The following is a 13,609-nucleotide window of genomic DNA, read 5'->3' as shown; positions in this document are numbered from 1 at the left end:
GACGCGTAACCCACTGAGGCCCCGGGGCCGCCCGTGGCGTCGTTCATAAACAAGCTCATGGAGTCAAGCTTAGATCTCGTGGGCTCTAACAGGTCACACGCTCAAGCGCCGTGTTCCGCTCCCCGCTGTCGGGCCCTGCGGGATGGACCCCGGGCTCCTACCTGGCGCTCCTGGCAAAGCACACGACACAGACCTGACGTTTGCCACCGTCGCTTATACGTGCCGAGGGGTGACTAGCGTGCGGGGTGCTGGGCTCAGCTCTGGGGATGCAGAGACTGCGAGGGTGGATCTCCGGAGAGCAGCGACAGGCCGCCTGCGTCCCCTCGGCTGGCAGGAGCAGGCCATGGGAGGGGCCCTGGCAGGGAGCGCCACGGCTCCCGCTGGAGTGGGGCTGAGGGGAAGACAGCCTCGGGGGAGCTACGGTCAAGGTGCCGGACACGGGGAGCCCCGAAGGGGCGTGGGGGGCCGTGACTGCTGAAGCCTGCGGCGGGAGCTGGGCCTGCACACGGCGGCTGGGGGCTCAGGTCCCCACGGGGCTGGGGCAGTGCTCAGGGCGCGCACTGCGTGTGCAGCTCAGAGCCCGGCGCCCACTGACGAAGGTTCCTTGGGGGGCACCCGAGCTCACCCCGGAGGAGGGGGAGTGTGGGAAGCCAGGAAGAGGCTTCTGTCCGCAGCGCCCCTGCTCCGCCCCGATCCCCAGCCCGTCCTACAGGGATGTCCCTCCACAGGCGGTTCTGCGCCTCCTCAGCTGGTCGGCCCCGAAACAATGGGGCGGTGCACTGGCCTGTGTGAAGTCACCCCAACGCCCCAGGCCTGCCCTACTGTCCCAGCCTTCCTGTTATCACTGTGTCCCCTGGTCCCTCTCTCCCGGGGACTGTGGCCAGGAAGCCTTATTACCGCTGGGTCCCCGGCAGTAGCACGGTGCCTGGTGCCCGGTAAGTGCGGGACAGGAAGCGAGGGAGGGAGGGAGGGAGGGAGGGAGGCAGGAAGGACGGCCACCACAGGAAGCCAAGAGCTAGCCTGGGGATGGCAAAAGGCAGGAAAGCTTGTAGACCAAGGAGCACATAAGTGAGGGGTGAACAGAAACGACATTATTGGAGGTTGACATTGGAGGCGAACAGGGTGCCCTCGCCCACCCCCCAGGGGCAGAGACAGAGTCAAGGCCGAGCTGCCAGGGGGCTCAGCGTCGGCTGTGGCCGTAGGTCCAAGTGTGTTACGTGTCCCCAGCCGCGCCTCCCGGTCCCGGGGGAGCTCACCGCGCAGGGCCTGGGAGCCAGGCCGAGTCAGGGCCAGACAAGGGTGCGGGGTCACTGGGAGAATGGGTGCGTGTGGGTCCACCCCACTTCTGGGGGTGACGGCCCAGGACTGCCATTCTGGGGCGCCGTGGAGCATTGCTAGACCACGCACCCCGGCCCCCAGGAGGCCGGGCCTGAGGCAGGTTCCCCGACGGCCCCAGGGCCTCACGTGCCCTCTGCTCACTTTGAACCCTCCGCTGGCGGCCGTCCTGGCTCCCGGCCCCTTCCCTCCTGGGCCTGCGTCCAGAACAGGCTGGGCGGCACCAGGCTGGACCGCAGCGCGCACCCCTGCGCATGTTGCACCCCGGGGGGCCGCCCCAGAAGGCCTGCAGGGCGGGGGCGCGCCTTGGCCCGCAGCCTTGAGGATGTGAGAGCTGGAGGGAAGGAGGCGGGAGCCAAGAGGCAGCGAGCTCCAGGCCAGCTCCCGAGCTGCCTTCCGGTGACATTCTTTAAAGGAATGCAGTAAACAAGGAGGAGCGGCCTCGGGGCCAGAGGTGGGAAGCTGGGGGTGCCGGTGGGGGTGGGGGCGGCCACAGCCCACTGCTTCTCCTCCACCTTCCCCTCTCCAGGACAGGCAGGCTGGGAGGGGCCGGTTGGGTGTGCTGGCCTTAGGCTGGGAAGCTGCCCTCAGGACTGCCACCCACTCGCTGGTTCCTTTCGCGACCCCCTGGGGCCCCCACCGGAATCACACCTTTCAGGACAAGGCCACAGGCCCCCTCAGCCCGGTTCTCGTCCAGACTGAACTCCTGCCCAGTGTTACCGACCAAGTGGGGACGCCACGAAAGGTCCAGTCCAGGCTCCCGTCCCTTTTCAAGGCCGAGTAGTACTCCGCTGCGCCTGTAAAGCACACTTTGTCTGTCTTCCTGCACGGGGACGTGTGGGCTTGCCCCCTTCCCGCTGTGGTGCGTAGGGCCGCTGTGAACAGAGTGCAAGTCCCCGCTTCCAGTTCTTCTGGGTCTCTGCCCGGAAGTGGCACAGCTGGAACGTGACCCAGATTCTGACCCCTCTGTGCCACCGCCTTGGCGGCCTCGCCTCCTAGCCCACCCAACGTGGGGAACACATTCTTGCAAGTGTCGTCCACCAGGGTCACGCCCACGGCCAAAGCCCCAACCCTGGACTTGGCTGACCCCATGCCCGCGCCACTGGGCCGAAGTGGGGCAAGCCGTGCCCCCGCCCGGGTGAGGCCTCGGCCTCAGCCTCCGCTCCCGCAGCCTGGCCTCCTGGTCACGGCCCCGCCAAGCCCTGGCTCCAGAGTTGGAACATCAGGTTCCAGTCTCGGCGCTCAGGCCAACGTGGGGATGACGGCCCGTCCCAAGGTTCTGAGCCTTCGGTGACGTGCAACGTGGGAGGCGCCTGCAGCGGTGCCCGATGCACCTGGAGCCGGTGGTAAAAGCCATGCTCTGGTTTCCCCGAGCTACAGCTCACTCTCGCTCTCTCGCTCTCTCTCCTCCCACAGCATCAGATTGAGGCTCTCCGATTCCTTCTGCAGTTCTCATCCCGCTCTCTCACCCTCAGCACATCCCCTCCCCTGCTCACTTCCCTGGAATCAACAGAACTGGACCTCCCACCATCCCTTGTTCGTCTCCTTCCCCCAGTCCTGGGGAGGACGCAGCGCGTCTCCTGTCCCAGGCTCACCTGCCGTGGGCTCCGGCTCCCACGCTCTCCTGTGCTCCTCACATGCCCACGTCTCTCCCGGGTCAATCAGATCTGTGCCTCGACCCCACAGTCCTGCCGGGGGCTGCCCCCCATCGATAGCCTTTTATATTCAAACGTCCCCCAAAGAAATCTTACAAAATCCCGCCTCATTCCTGGATCCGACACAGTCGCCTCAGCCCCAGCGTTCCATGGAAATTAGTCTCATCCAGATATTACTGTGACCTTCTTATTGCCAAATCAGATTTAGATCTCGTATTTTTTTTTATCTTACGTAATTGCTTGGGAATGCTTGGGAATCGGGTGCCTCTTAAATGTGGATCTTCTTCGCTTTCGCTTTTAGGCCCTCTCCCTGGGTGACCTCACCTACCCAGATGGCACAGGTTGTGTCCTACTTTCTGATGTCTCCTGCAGCTGTATTCCTGGGCTGGCCACCACTGCGGATGGTCGGACCCTTGTATGCAGCTGTCTATCAACCATCCTGGCGTGGGTGTCCCCATGGGTCTCGAAGGCTGAGCTCCCCCCGGCTTCCTACTGTCGTGCCCATGTCTGCTCCAGTCCCCAGCTTGGTGAATGGTTCCTCCAAGCATCTCGTGGCTCAAATCAGAAACCCTGATGCAAGAGGATGGGAGGGGCATTTGGGGAAAGGCAATGTGGACCCCTCTGTACTCGGGCGCCCCTTCTCCTCCAACCCAAGGGGTCACGGCAGGGGAGCCTGTGAAATCAAGCTCTTTTCAGTTTAATCCCCTTACCTCCCACACCCAGCCGATGTCGCCTCCTCCTCACTACGTGTCAGTCCCTCCTCTCAAGCTCACGTCCAGGTGGCCGTCACCTCTCACTGGGTGACTGCAGCCACCTTCATAGGGGATTGCTGACCTTCTCCAGGACAGCCTTCACCCCCAACCACAGTGACTCCGCTGAAGCACAGGTCTGTCAACAGTCTTCTTCGCCGGACACCTTCCAGGGTTTGTCCTGCGCCCTCAGGATCACGTCTAGGCCCACAGGGTCCGGCCTCACTGGCAGTCCTCATCGGGCCGCTGACTGTCCTCTCTCGGCCTTCCTCCAGGCACTGCCCCCCGCCCTGCTCCGTTCTCATGGTTCTTGCAGGGAGCCAGTTCTTGGGCCTCTGCAGTAATGCCTTCACTACCTGGAAAGCTCATCCTTCCTCATTTTTCCTGGCAAATTCTTAGGCCGCTTCTTAACCTAGAGTGGCTTTCACTTAGATCTTCAATTCACCTGGATTTTATTTTGGAGTATGACAGGAGATGGTAATCTGTTTTTGAAACAGATGTCTGTTACTTTTGTGTAATGTCTGCGTTACTTTTGTGGTCAGAAAAAAATTTAAAAATTGTCTTTAAATAATTCAATTTGATAGAAAAAAAGAAAAAGATAAACCAAGACTCCTCAGGCCAGTGGCAGGGAGAAGGCATGGAAGGGATGGAAGGGTGCAGAGAGATGGGTGATGACTCCCCATCGTGCAGCCCAGCTGGGCTGGGCCAGGACCTGCCACGGAGCCTGACCCTTGCCTGGTTCTGTTCCAATGATTTCGAAGTTAGCCCGATGATAAATATTATGCCGAGCAGAAGGGCCAGAAGAGTCTCAGGCTCTGCCTCCGACTCCAGTGTAAACATAAGCACAGCTCATTTTTACCTCCCAGGATGATCTCGGTGGGGCGGAGTGTGGCTAGGAGGACAGTGCATCTGGGAACATCTTCTGATGCTACGTAGCTCAAGGCCCGGCTTCACATGGGGAGCAAATGCCATGCACTGAAGTTTCTGCATTGCCCTTATAAGTGAATGGGAGGGAAGGAATATTCTGGAAAAGAGAGGGACGTGCAAACTTGGGAGGTTGGGCTCTTGTACTAAATGCTTCACCAAACTCTGCCAGGGGGTATGGTGCTTCTTGACTGTTCTGAGTTTTCAAGGACGAAGATTTTTTATGAAAGGGACAGAAAATAGGGGAGGAAGGTGGGACGGTGAGGAGTGGCTCCGAGCCTCCGAGCCTGGTTGGGGGCTCCCGGCCCGAGAAGAGCCAGCCACCACGAGGCACCCGCGAGCAAGGAAGGGCAAAAAGTGTCTGCTTTTCACCGGGACCCTTTCTCCTCCGGCTGAGGGTGTCTGCGTTTTCCTGCCAGTGGGAAAAGGTGGGAAGGGGGGCAGGGGTCAAGGCGAGGGGTCGCTGTGGGGCTCATGCTGGCTTCGCAGGCAGCACCCCCTGGGTCTCCATTTGGAGGACAGAAAGAACCCAGGGGGTGAGGAGTCTTACTCTGGGTCTTCTCTGTGATGAGGGATCAGCTCCAGTGCTCTCTGCAGACCTTCGTGTTTTGCCAACTGGTCTGGTGACTCATGCTGGGAAGCTTGTAGCAAACCCCATTTTTGGAGAAGCCGGGAAATCTCTTTGTAGAAACAAACAAGTGCCCTTAGCACTCCGCTCCCTGAAATGCCTGCTCTCTGCTTCCTTACCTCATCCGGGCACAGATTAAAAACCCCAGCGAGTCTGCAAAACACTGTGGAGACTGACCTAAATGTAAGCTGTTTGTCCCGGAGCGCTGGGTCCCACTCAGGTCCCAAGGGGGAGCGGGAGGAACATGCTGTCCTCCCTCCGCCTGGGGCCAGGAGCAAGGCCCTGGCTCGCGCCAGCCCCCTCCGGCCCGTCCTAGAGCGAGGAGGCCGCAGTTGCCTAATCATGCCTGGTTTCGGGAGCAGGTCTGCGGAGGGCTCTCCCGCCCGCCCCCCCCAGGGGCCGTCGAGGGACCCAACAACGCGCCCCCTGTTTCCGTTTTACACCAGGGCCTGCAAATTCCGTAGCCAGTGCTGGGCCTCGCGGACAGCAGGGGCCGCGGACGTCGGGGTACAGCAGAGGCTGGCCTTCCCGGCTCCCCCAGCCCCAGCCCGGGCGGCCGTCGAGGGTCTCCCCGCCCCACATGTCCTGCACCCACCTTGCGGGGGCCTCCCCCATCAGTCCCGCTGGGCCGCCCCCACCGCCGCCTCCCGGCTGGGCCCTGCCTCCCCTCTCCCAGCGCGGCCCCCCGCCGTCCTCCGGGGCCCAGGCCTTGGAGGCCAATCCCTGGGCCTCGTTTCACTCATGGATAGTTCCGTGCGTATCGTTAAAAGACAGAAAAAGCTGTTTCACGAAGCTGTGCCACCACTGCCTGGCCTGAGGACAGGAGCGGTCCTTGGGGGGGTGGGGGGGCACCCTCCCTGCCCCGCTCCTCCGCCCTCACTCGCCTGTCCCACCGACGGCGCCTGGCCTGCAGAGGGCCTCGCGCTTAGGAAGCACCTGCTGGAGAGCCTCCCTCCCACCCGTGTCCCCACCACACGGGTCGTGCTCGTCCCCGTGACCCGGACCCTGGTGCCGCCCAGGAAGCCAAGCCTCCTTGTCTCCTAAAGGTGTTGTGCAAAGCCCCGCGGCTCCCGTGGCCCTGGGCTCCTGGGCAACAGAGCCACCTTCTGCTCCGGGGCACTGGGTGCGGGGAGGCTCGAGGCCTCTCCCGAAGGAGGCTGCCCTTCTCCAGGCTGAGGGTTCCGTACTTGTGTTGAGCCCGTCATTCTGGTCTAACTAGAACTTTCCAGGGGATCTTGGTCCTGCTGCTTCAAAGTTGAGTCCCTCTCTGGTTCAGATCATTGGCAGCTACGGTGGGCGTCCCTTCTAGGCCGTCATGCCCACCGGCCGGGCCAGAGCGGAGGACAGAGCTCCCTGGGGGCCACCACACCCCCCACCCTCCAGCCCACATCCGGCCATCCCAGCCGCTACCCTATTACTCAGCATCCTGAAGCCTTGGAGGGAACAAGAGTGTGGAAAGGGAGAGGACTCGTGGCCTCCATGCTCCCTCCACTCCCTGCCGACTCCTCCTGGGGACTGTGACCCTGGCAAAATGATACACTGTGAGCCACCATGTCCCAGGTTTCAGGCACTTGCTAGTTGTTCTGGAAACTTCCTCCTTTTGTGCTGCAGGGTCATTACAACCCCCAAAAGCAGCTCCCTCCCAGCAGCTGAGGCCTGAGGGGGCACAGGTTCTTTGTGGCCCAGGCCACATTGAGGACGAGTCCCCTTGTTGGCTGAGAGAAGCAGCACACTGGGGAGCCCGTCAGTCAGGAAACAGCCTGAGCGTTCAGCTGAATCTTTAAGCTCCAGGAGACCTGGAGGGTGGGGCTGGTCATGCTACTGGCGGGGGTGGGGAAGGAAGCCAAGATGTGGGGGGAGGAGAGGCAGCAAATACGGTGCCGATCCATGAAGTCAGGGACGTCAACAGTACAGGCCCCAGTGCGTACACAGTGGGAGGCGAGAGCCTGGAGGAGGTGAGGGCACGGCTTCAGAGGAGGTCACTTGGGCGCGGGCGACAAGAGAAGGACTTCCTCAGCAGAGGGAACAGGATGGGGAAAGCATGTGATTCTTGGAGCACACCACGTCCAGGGATGGCTGGGAAGTCCTTTGTGACCGGAGGGATGCTGAGGAGCGGTGGTGAGAGAGACCAGAACGGCTCCCTGAGCCGGGCCACGGTAGACTTTGTGCATCCCGCCGCGGGACGTGGCTTCACCAGTGGGCAATGGGGAAGCATACAGATTCCTGACGAGAGAAGTGGCCCTCAGATTTGTGTTTGAGAAAGATAGGCCTGGCAGCTGTTTGGAGAAGGGAGCTGAGGGCAGGAGAAGCAGGAGGGGAAGAGAGGCTATCACGAAGCCCAGGCAAGAAGTGATGAGATCCTGGACCATGGCTGAGCAGGGAGCACAAGGAAGAGGAGATGAATTCTCTAGACACTTCTGGGGCTCCAGGTCATGATTCAGAGGCAGGGAACGGCAGGAAGAGGGGAGGATTGTCAAGACTTGCCGACCAGGTAGATGGCGATGCTTATAACCACAACAAGGACCATGGAGGGGAAGGTGAGGATGGGAATTGAGATGATGACTTGTTGCAGCGACAACAAAACTTAAATGCCTAACACGTGGGCATCAATAAGGATCTTAGGGTCAGGAAAGAGATCTGGGCTTGAGCTGTGGATTTGGGAGTCGTAGGTGTGTAAGTAACAACCAAAATCATCAAGAAGAGGAAAGGGATTTAAAGAATAGGGGCAGGGAGGGGCACCTGGGGGTGCTCAGGGCATGACCCCAGGGTCCCGAGATCGAGTCCCGCATTGGGCTCCCCACAGGGAGCCTGCTTCTCCCTCTGCCTGTGTCTCTGCCTCTTTCTCTGCATCTCTGTTGAATAAATAAATAAAATCTTAAGAAAAAAAAGAATAGGACATGGAGACTGGCACATTATTCAATGAAATACAACTCCTACCCTTTGAGGTCAACAAAACCATAATGAGATACACTTCAGGCCAACGAGGCTGGCTATAATAATAATTAAAAAAACAGACAATAATGTGTGGTAAGGAGGATCTGGAGAAAATGGAACTCTGTACGTTGCTGGTGGGAATGCAAAATGGTGTAGCAGCCTTCAAAACCAGTTTGGCAGTTTCTCAAAAAGTGAAATACAGAGTTCTCATATGACCCAGCAAATTGACGCCTATGTATAAACCCAAGAGAATCGTGAGCATAGGTCCACACAAAACTTATGCACAAACGTTCACAGCAACGTTATTCATAATAACCAAGTGGAAACCACCCAAATACCCACCAGCTCCTGAGTGGATCACCAACGTGTGGCCTCTATGAAGGAATGGTACTCAGCCATGAGAAAGAATGCTGCTACGACACGGATGAATCTTGAAAGATACCGTATGAAAGAAGCCAGGCTCCAAAGACCACATACTGTGTGACTCCATTTCTACAAAATGTCCAGAATAAGCAAGACCATGGAGACAGAAAGTAGATACGTGGATGCAGGGCCTGTGCAGGGAGAGAGGAACTGGCGAGTCATTGCTCATGGGTCTGGCGTGATGAAAATGTTCTGGAGTTAGGTAGTGGTGTTGACTGCACAACTTCATGAATATACTAAAAAACTACTGAATTGCACACTTTATTGTCATTAACGTTGTTATTATTTAACTTTTTATTTTACTATTTTTTTAAAGATTTATTTATTTGAGAGAGGGAGAATGTGTGGGGGAGGGACAGAGGGGGAGAGAGAGAATCTCAAGCAGACTTCCCACTGAGCGCAAGGCCTGACGTGGGGCTCGAGCTCATGCCCCGTGAGATCATGACCTGAGCTGAAATCAAGAGTCGGATGCTCAGCTGACTGAGCCACCCGGGCACACCTGAGATTTTATTTTGAAGTAATCTCTACACCTAACGTGGGGCTGAAACTCATAACCCCGAGATCAAGAGTGACGTGCTCCACCGGCTGAGCCAGCCAAGCGCCCCTGAGTCGCACACTTTAAAAGGGTGAATTTTTGTGGCATGTGAGTAATATCTTAATAAAAGCAATTTTAAGGTAATGAAGAGAGATTTTAGTCTTAATTACACAATGATAGAAGGGTTATGCTAAACAAAATCTCACTTTACATACTATCTTGTTTTGCTTTTTTTTTTTTTTTTTAGATTTTATTTATTTATTCACGAGAGACCCAGAGAAAGAGAGAGGCAGAGACACAGGCAGAGGGAGAAGCAGGCTCCCTGTGGAGCCCAATGCGAGACTTGATCCCAGGACCCCGGGGTCACGCCCTGAGCCGAAGGCAGATGCTTGACCACTGAGCCCCCCAGGCACCCCTTGTTTTACTTTCTAAAGGATAACAAATAAAGAAATCAAAGTGTAAAAAGGAAAACAAACAAAAAAACCCCAAAAAACCTGTATGCCGGATACCACAGTTGGAACCACTGCATTGTAGACGGGCACCATCCAGCCGAAATATAACGTGAGCTATATAATCAATTTTAAACGTTCTAAAGTAAAAAGAAACAAGTGAAACTAACTTAATGTTCTGAAAACGTGTATCTTTTCAATATATAATCAATATAAAGTCATTAATAAGATTTTACATTCCTTCCTTCTTGCTCAATCTAAAATCTGATGTACTTTTCACACTTCTGGCACATTCCGTTCCTGACTGGCCCCGTATCAGTGCGTGACCCCGCACGGAGCAAGAGGTATCATATCGGGCAGTTCAGATCCGGAATGATGGTCTCTTCCCATTTGGGCCTGATGTATTTTCCTCTGTTTATTTCCATGTATGATGAGCAATATGAAAACCCCTAAATAATAAAGGGTTTGTGTGGCTGGCTCCAGTGTCATTAGGCAGAGACAAGCTGGGAAGACCACAACCTCTTCCACAGCCAGGCTGGGGGAGAAGGACCTCAAGGGAGAAGGGGAGCGGCAATCTGGAAGAGGAGAGAGAAGCTAGGTGAGTGAGTCTTTGGGGTCTGTGTTAGGGAGAAGGGCTCAGGGAGCCAGAGGGCAAGGGTCCTGCAGGATGGGAGGAGGAGTCACCCCAGAACAGCCAGGAGCGTTTCCTGCCAGCTGTGCCCCGGGGCTTCTCTGAGGGCAGGGAGGCCAGTGCCCACCTGCGACAGCACAGTGTTTGCAGGATGCCGCGCAGTGACAAGCGCCAAGGTGGCCACCAGGACTGAGCTGACCCCAGAAATGGGTGCACTGGGGATGTTTTGTCCATGAATGAGCAAATGTATCTCTTGTTCAAGCGGAGTCCAACAGGAAAGCCCAAGAGACCGATATTTTTCCCCTAAGTTACGCAGTTTGTTGGCACCTGAAGTTAGAAGAAAGAGTTCCTTGCTCAGCAGCTGGGTAACCTCTGAGTTTCTCCACCTGTCGAGCAGGTAAAGCCTGCGGAGGGAGGCAGGCGGCGGGGATTAAGGGAGCCCGAGGTGGGGAAGCGGTGCAGGGCCTACCTGCAGGCCCCTGGTGTAAGGCGCTCTCCTCCTCCTCTCGGGAAGGAGAAGGATGCCTCACGCCCAGGCCTGGGTGGCAGCTGTGGTGCGTGCACCTGCACCGCTTGGGGCAGGGCCCCCTGCAAGCGGGGGCCGGACTAACTGAGCTTCCCGTCTTGACATCCTCCCTAAGATCTGGAATCTTCCAAGGCTGGAGCCTTGATCCTCTCTTTAAGTGGTAACAAGTTCTTCCTCCCAGGACAGCAGGAAGCCAGGCACACGTGTTCCCTCCGAGGCACAACCCGCTGACCCATTCCCGGGAGCCTCGGTGAGGGGGAGGTGGTTCACCCTGTTTGGCAGGTGCGCCAACATCAGGAACTTGATCCCCTAGAAAACAGCGCGTGTGGCCTCGTGTTGGCCTGGGCTGTGGAGTGTGTCCTGAGAGTGACCACCAGTGCCTTCCTCTCCAGCGCCCGGTGAGTCTTCCCCTCCCTTCAGGGTTTTGCTTCCCCAGCTGGCCGTGAGTCCCAGCCGGACGGCCTGCTACCCATTCTATTTATCATCCCGTTTGGCCGGCCCCACCTCTCTGGGGATGGGTGCCAGAGGCCAGGGAAGGAGCCTGTGCTCTGGGATCTGTGTGGGCCCTTGGAAAATACATTTATTAGAAACCATGTAAATGTCCAAATATAGACATAGGGCCCAAGCAGGCCATACGATGCACTAAGGTTTAATGCTGACATCCACTGAAATGATGTGTGGGAAGAATTTTCAGTGACGTGGGACAGTGACTGCACTCTGATAAGAAAAAAAGCAGGAAACACAATTTGTGTGACTGTGTGTGAGTGAACACAGCGGCTCAGCCACAGGGGGACGTGCACACAGACGCATGTGCTCCCAAACCTGACGGTGGCTGCTCCCTGGAGCTAATGAAGAGGAATCGGTGCTATTTCCCCCATGTTTGGCAGGTTGGCTATAATGAGCCTTGTTCACTCTGCAGGTCGCCCTTGCTTTTCGGAAGCTGGCCCTGTGCCTCTTTGCTTTCAGGAGACTGATGCTACTGCCTGTTTTCCCAACTGAAAGGAAGCTGAAGTCATCCTCGCTTCTAGGAGGAAAGGGGGAAAGCAGAAATAGCAGCCGCGCCAGCTGGTGGGGGCGGCCTGGGGCAGCGCGAGGGGGACCCCCCCCCAACCACACTCACACCACCACCTCCAGCGGCCAGGGCTCCCAACTGTGTCTGCGGCCCCTTGCTCCCCCTGGGCTCCACATCTGTCCACCTGTCCCTGCATCCGTCAGCAAGACGTGTCCTAAGGTATCAGAAAAGCCTTTTGGGGTCTGGGAATGCTCAGAACAATTTCCATATAAATCAGTGGCAGGAGCTTCTTTGTGCCATTTCCGCTTGCAAACACTTCACAGGAAGGCCCTGCTTCCCAGTAGTGGGGAATCCGGTGATTAGAGGCTACTGTTTGAAGAAAGTACATCTGGAGGTGTCTGGGGGGCTCAGTGGTGAGCATCGGCGCCTTCAGCTCGGGTCGTGATCTCGGGGTCCTGGGAGCAGGCCCCACATTGAGCCCCGTATCAGGCTCCCTGCTCAGTGGAGGGTCTGCTTCTCCCTCTGCCCCTCCCTCTGCCCATGCACTCTCTCTCTCTCTCTCTCTGTCAAATAAATAAATAAAATCTTTAAAAAACAGTACATCTAGAAATAGCACCTCCATGCTTATGTACCACCTGCTATTTCCACCTTTAAGATAAGGATTATAGATGGCGGGGCGGGGTGGGGGGCATCTCCTTGCCCTCCCGAGTCTTCAGTACTCTGACGTCATTATTAAGCATTTTCTTGGTGATTTCAAATACACTATGTTTGTCAGTGCAGTAAAGGACCAGGGAACAGGTAGGTCACCAGTCAGCGGCAAGTGCCAGAGACGCTCCCGTTGGAGCAGTTGACATGATGCATCTTGGGGAAACTTGATACAAGCAAGATGGCTCGATGTCATCCTCCATCAGCCAGCCGGGGTTCCAGGAGAAAATGGAAGTCCTCGATGCCTGAAGGCATGGTTGTGAGTAATGGATTAGTGTCTGTCCTGTATATCCAGAATGGGACCTGCTATTTTGCATCTTTGGGAGAATTGAGGAAATAATCACTTCAGTAATTTCCTGTAGGGCTGAGTTCTCTTGTAGAGCCCTGGCTGGGAAGAGCTGATTGTTTGTCTACGAGGACCTAACAGGACTGGTATGTCCAGACCTTCTGGGTCATCGTACCCACATATCCCAAAAGGGTGGGTGCTCTGTATCCCAGGACAGCTCTCCTGGTGTATGTGTGGGGCCCAAAGAGGTCATCCTCTTAAGTTCTCTAGAGAAGCCATATTACTTTTTCTAGATCTAGAGGCAAAGTGGCTGAACTTCTCCAGACATCCTAGGGAAGCACTCAGCAAATGGGAGCTGCTGGCCTCGGGCTGGCTGTATACAGAACAAATTATTACTGTCCTCTTTAGGGTATATCTGTGGCCCCAGAGATCATGGGCGAATTTGATTGGGTCGAGTGAAAAATGTCAGCCTACAATCTCAGGTCCCTAGAGAGCTGGGAAAGAGGAGAACATGGAAGAAAAAATGGAAAAAGTTAAAAAATGAGTCCTCGAGGCTCATTCTGTCCAGAACAAACTGAAAGGGAAATATGGCAATGACCCATCCCAACGATGCAGATTCCAGAGTGTAAACTTCTGGGCTGACTTAATTGGTTGTTTACAGAAACTGGGAAAAAAAGAATCACTGCCAAGTTGTCTTCAGTTTGAGGATCTGGACATAAAAATCATATTTTCTTTTTTACTATTACTTCCTTTAAGTAAGCTCTATGCCCAACGTGGGGCTTGAACTCATGACCCACTGTCCAGAGTTGCCTGCTCT

General features: G+C 56.4%; 1 protein-coding gene and 1 long non-coding RNA gene across 2 annotated transcripts in view; one reads left to right on the top strand and one right to left on the bottom strand.

The window, feature by feature from the left end:
• LMOD1 (leiomodin 1) overlaps positions 1-13,609 on the bottom strand; it is a 35,248-nt gene that overhangs the window by 10,183 nt on the left and 11,456 nt on the right. The gene's annotated exons all lie outside the window — the stretch shown is intronic.
• On the top strand, positions 9,586-12,303 carry LOC111096582. Its single transcript, XR_005361792.1, has 3 exons — positions 9,586-11,187; positions 11,709-12,020; positions 12,125-12,303. It is a non-coding gene; the product is annotated as an uncharacterized LOC111096582 (long non-coding RNA).

Source organism: Canis lupus, chromosome 7, assembly GCF_011100685.1.
Source record: "Canis lupus familiaris isolate Mischka breed German Shepherd chromosome 7, alternate assembly UU_Cfam_GSD_1.0, whole genome shotgun sequence".
In the NCBI taxonomy this organism is placed as follows: Eukaryota; Metazoa; Chordata; class Mammalia; order Carnivora; family Canidae; genus Canis; species Canis lupus.
This window is presented reverse-complemented; position numbering and strand designations above follow the sequence as displayed.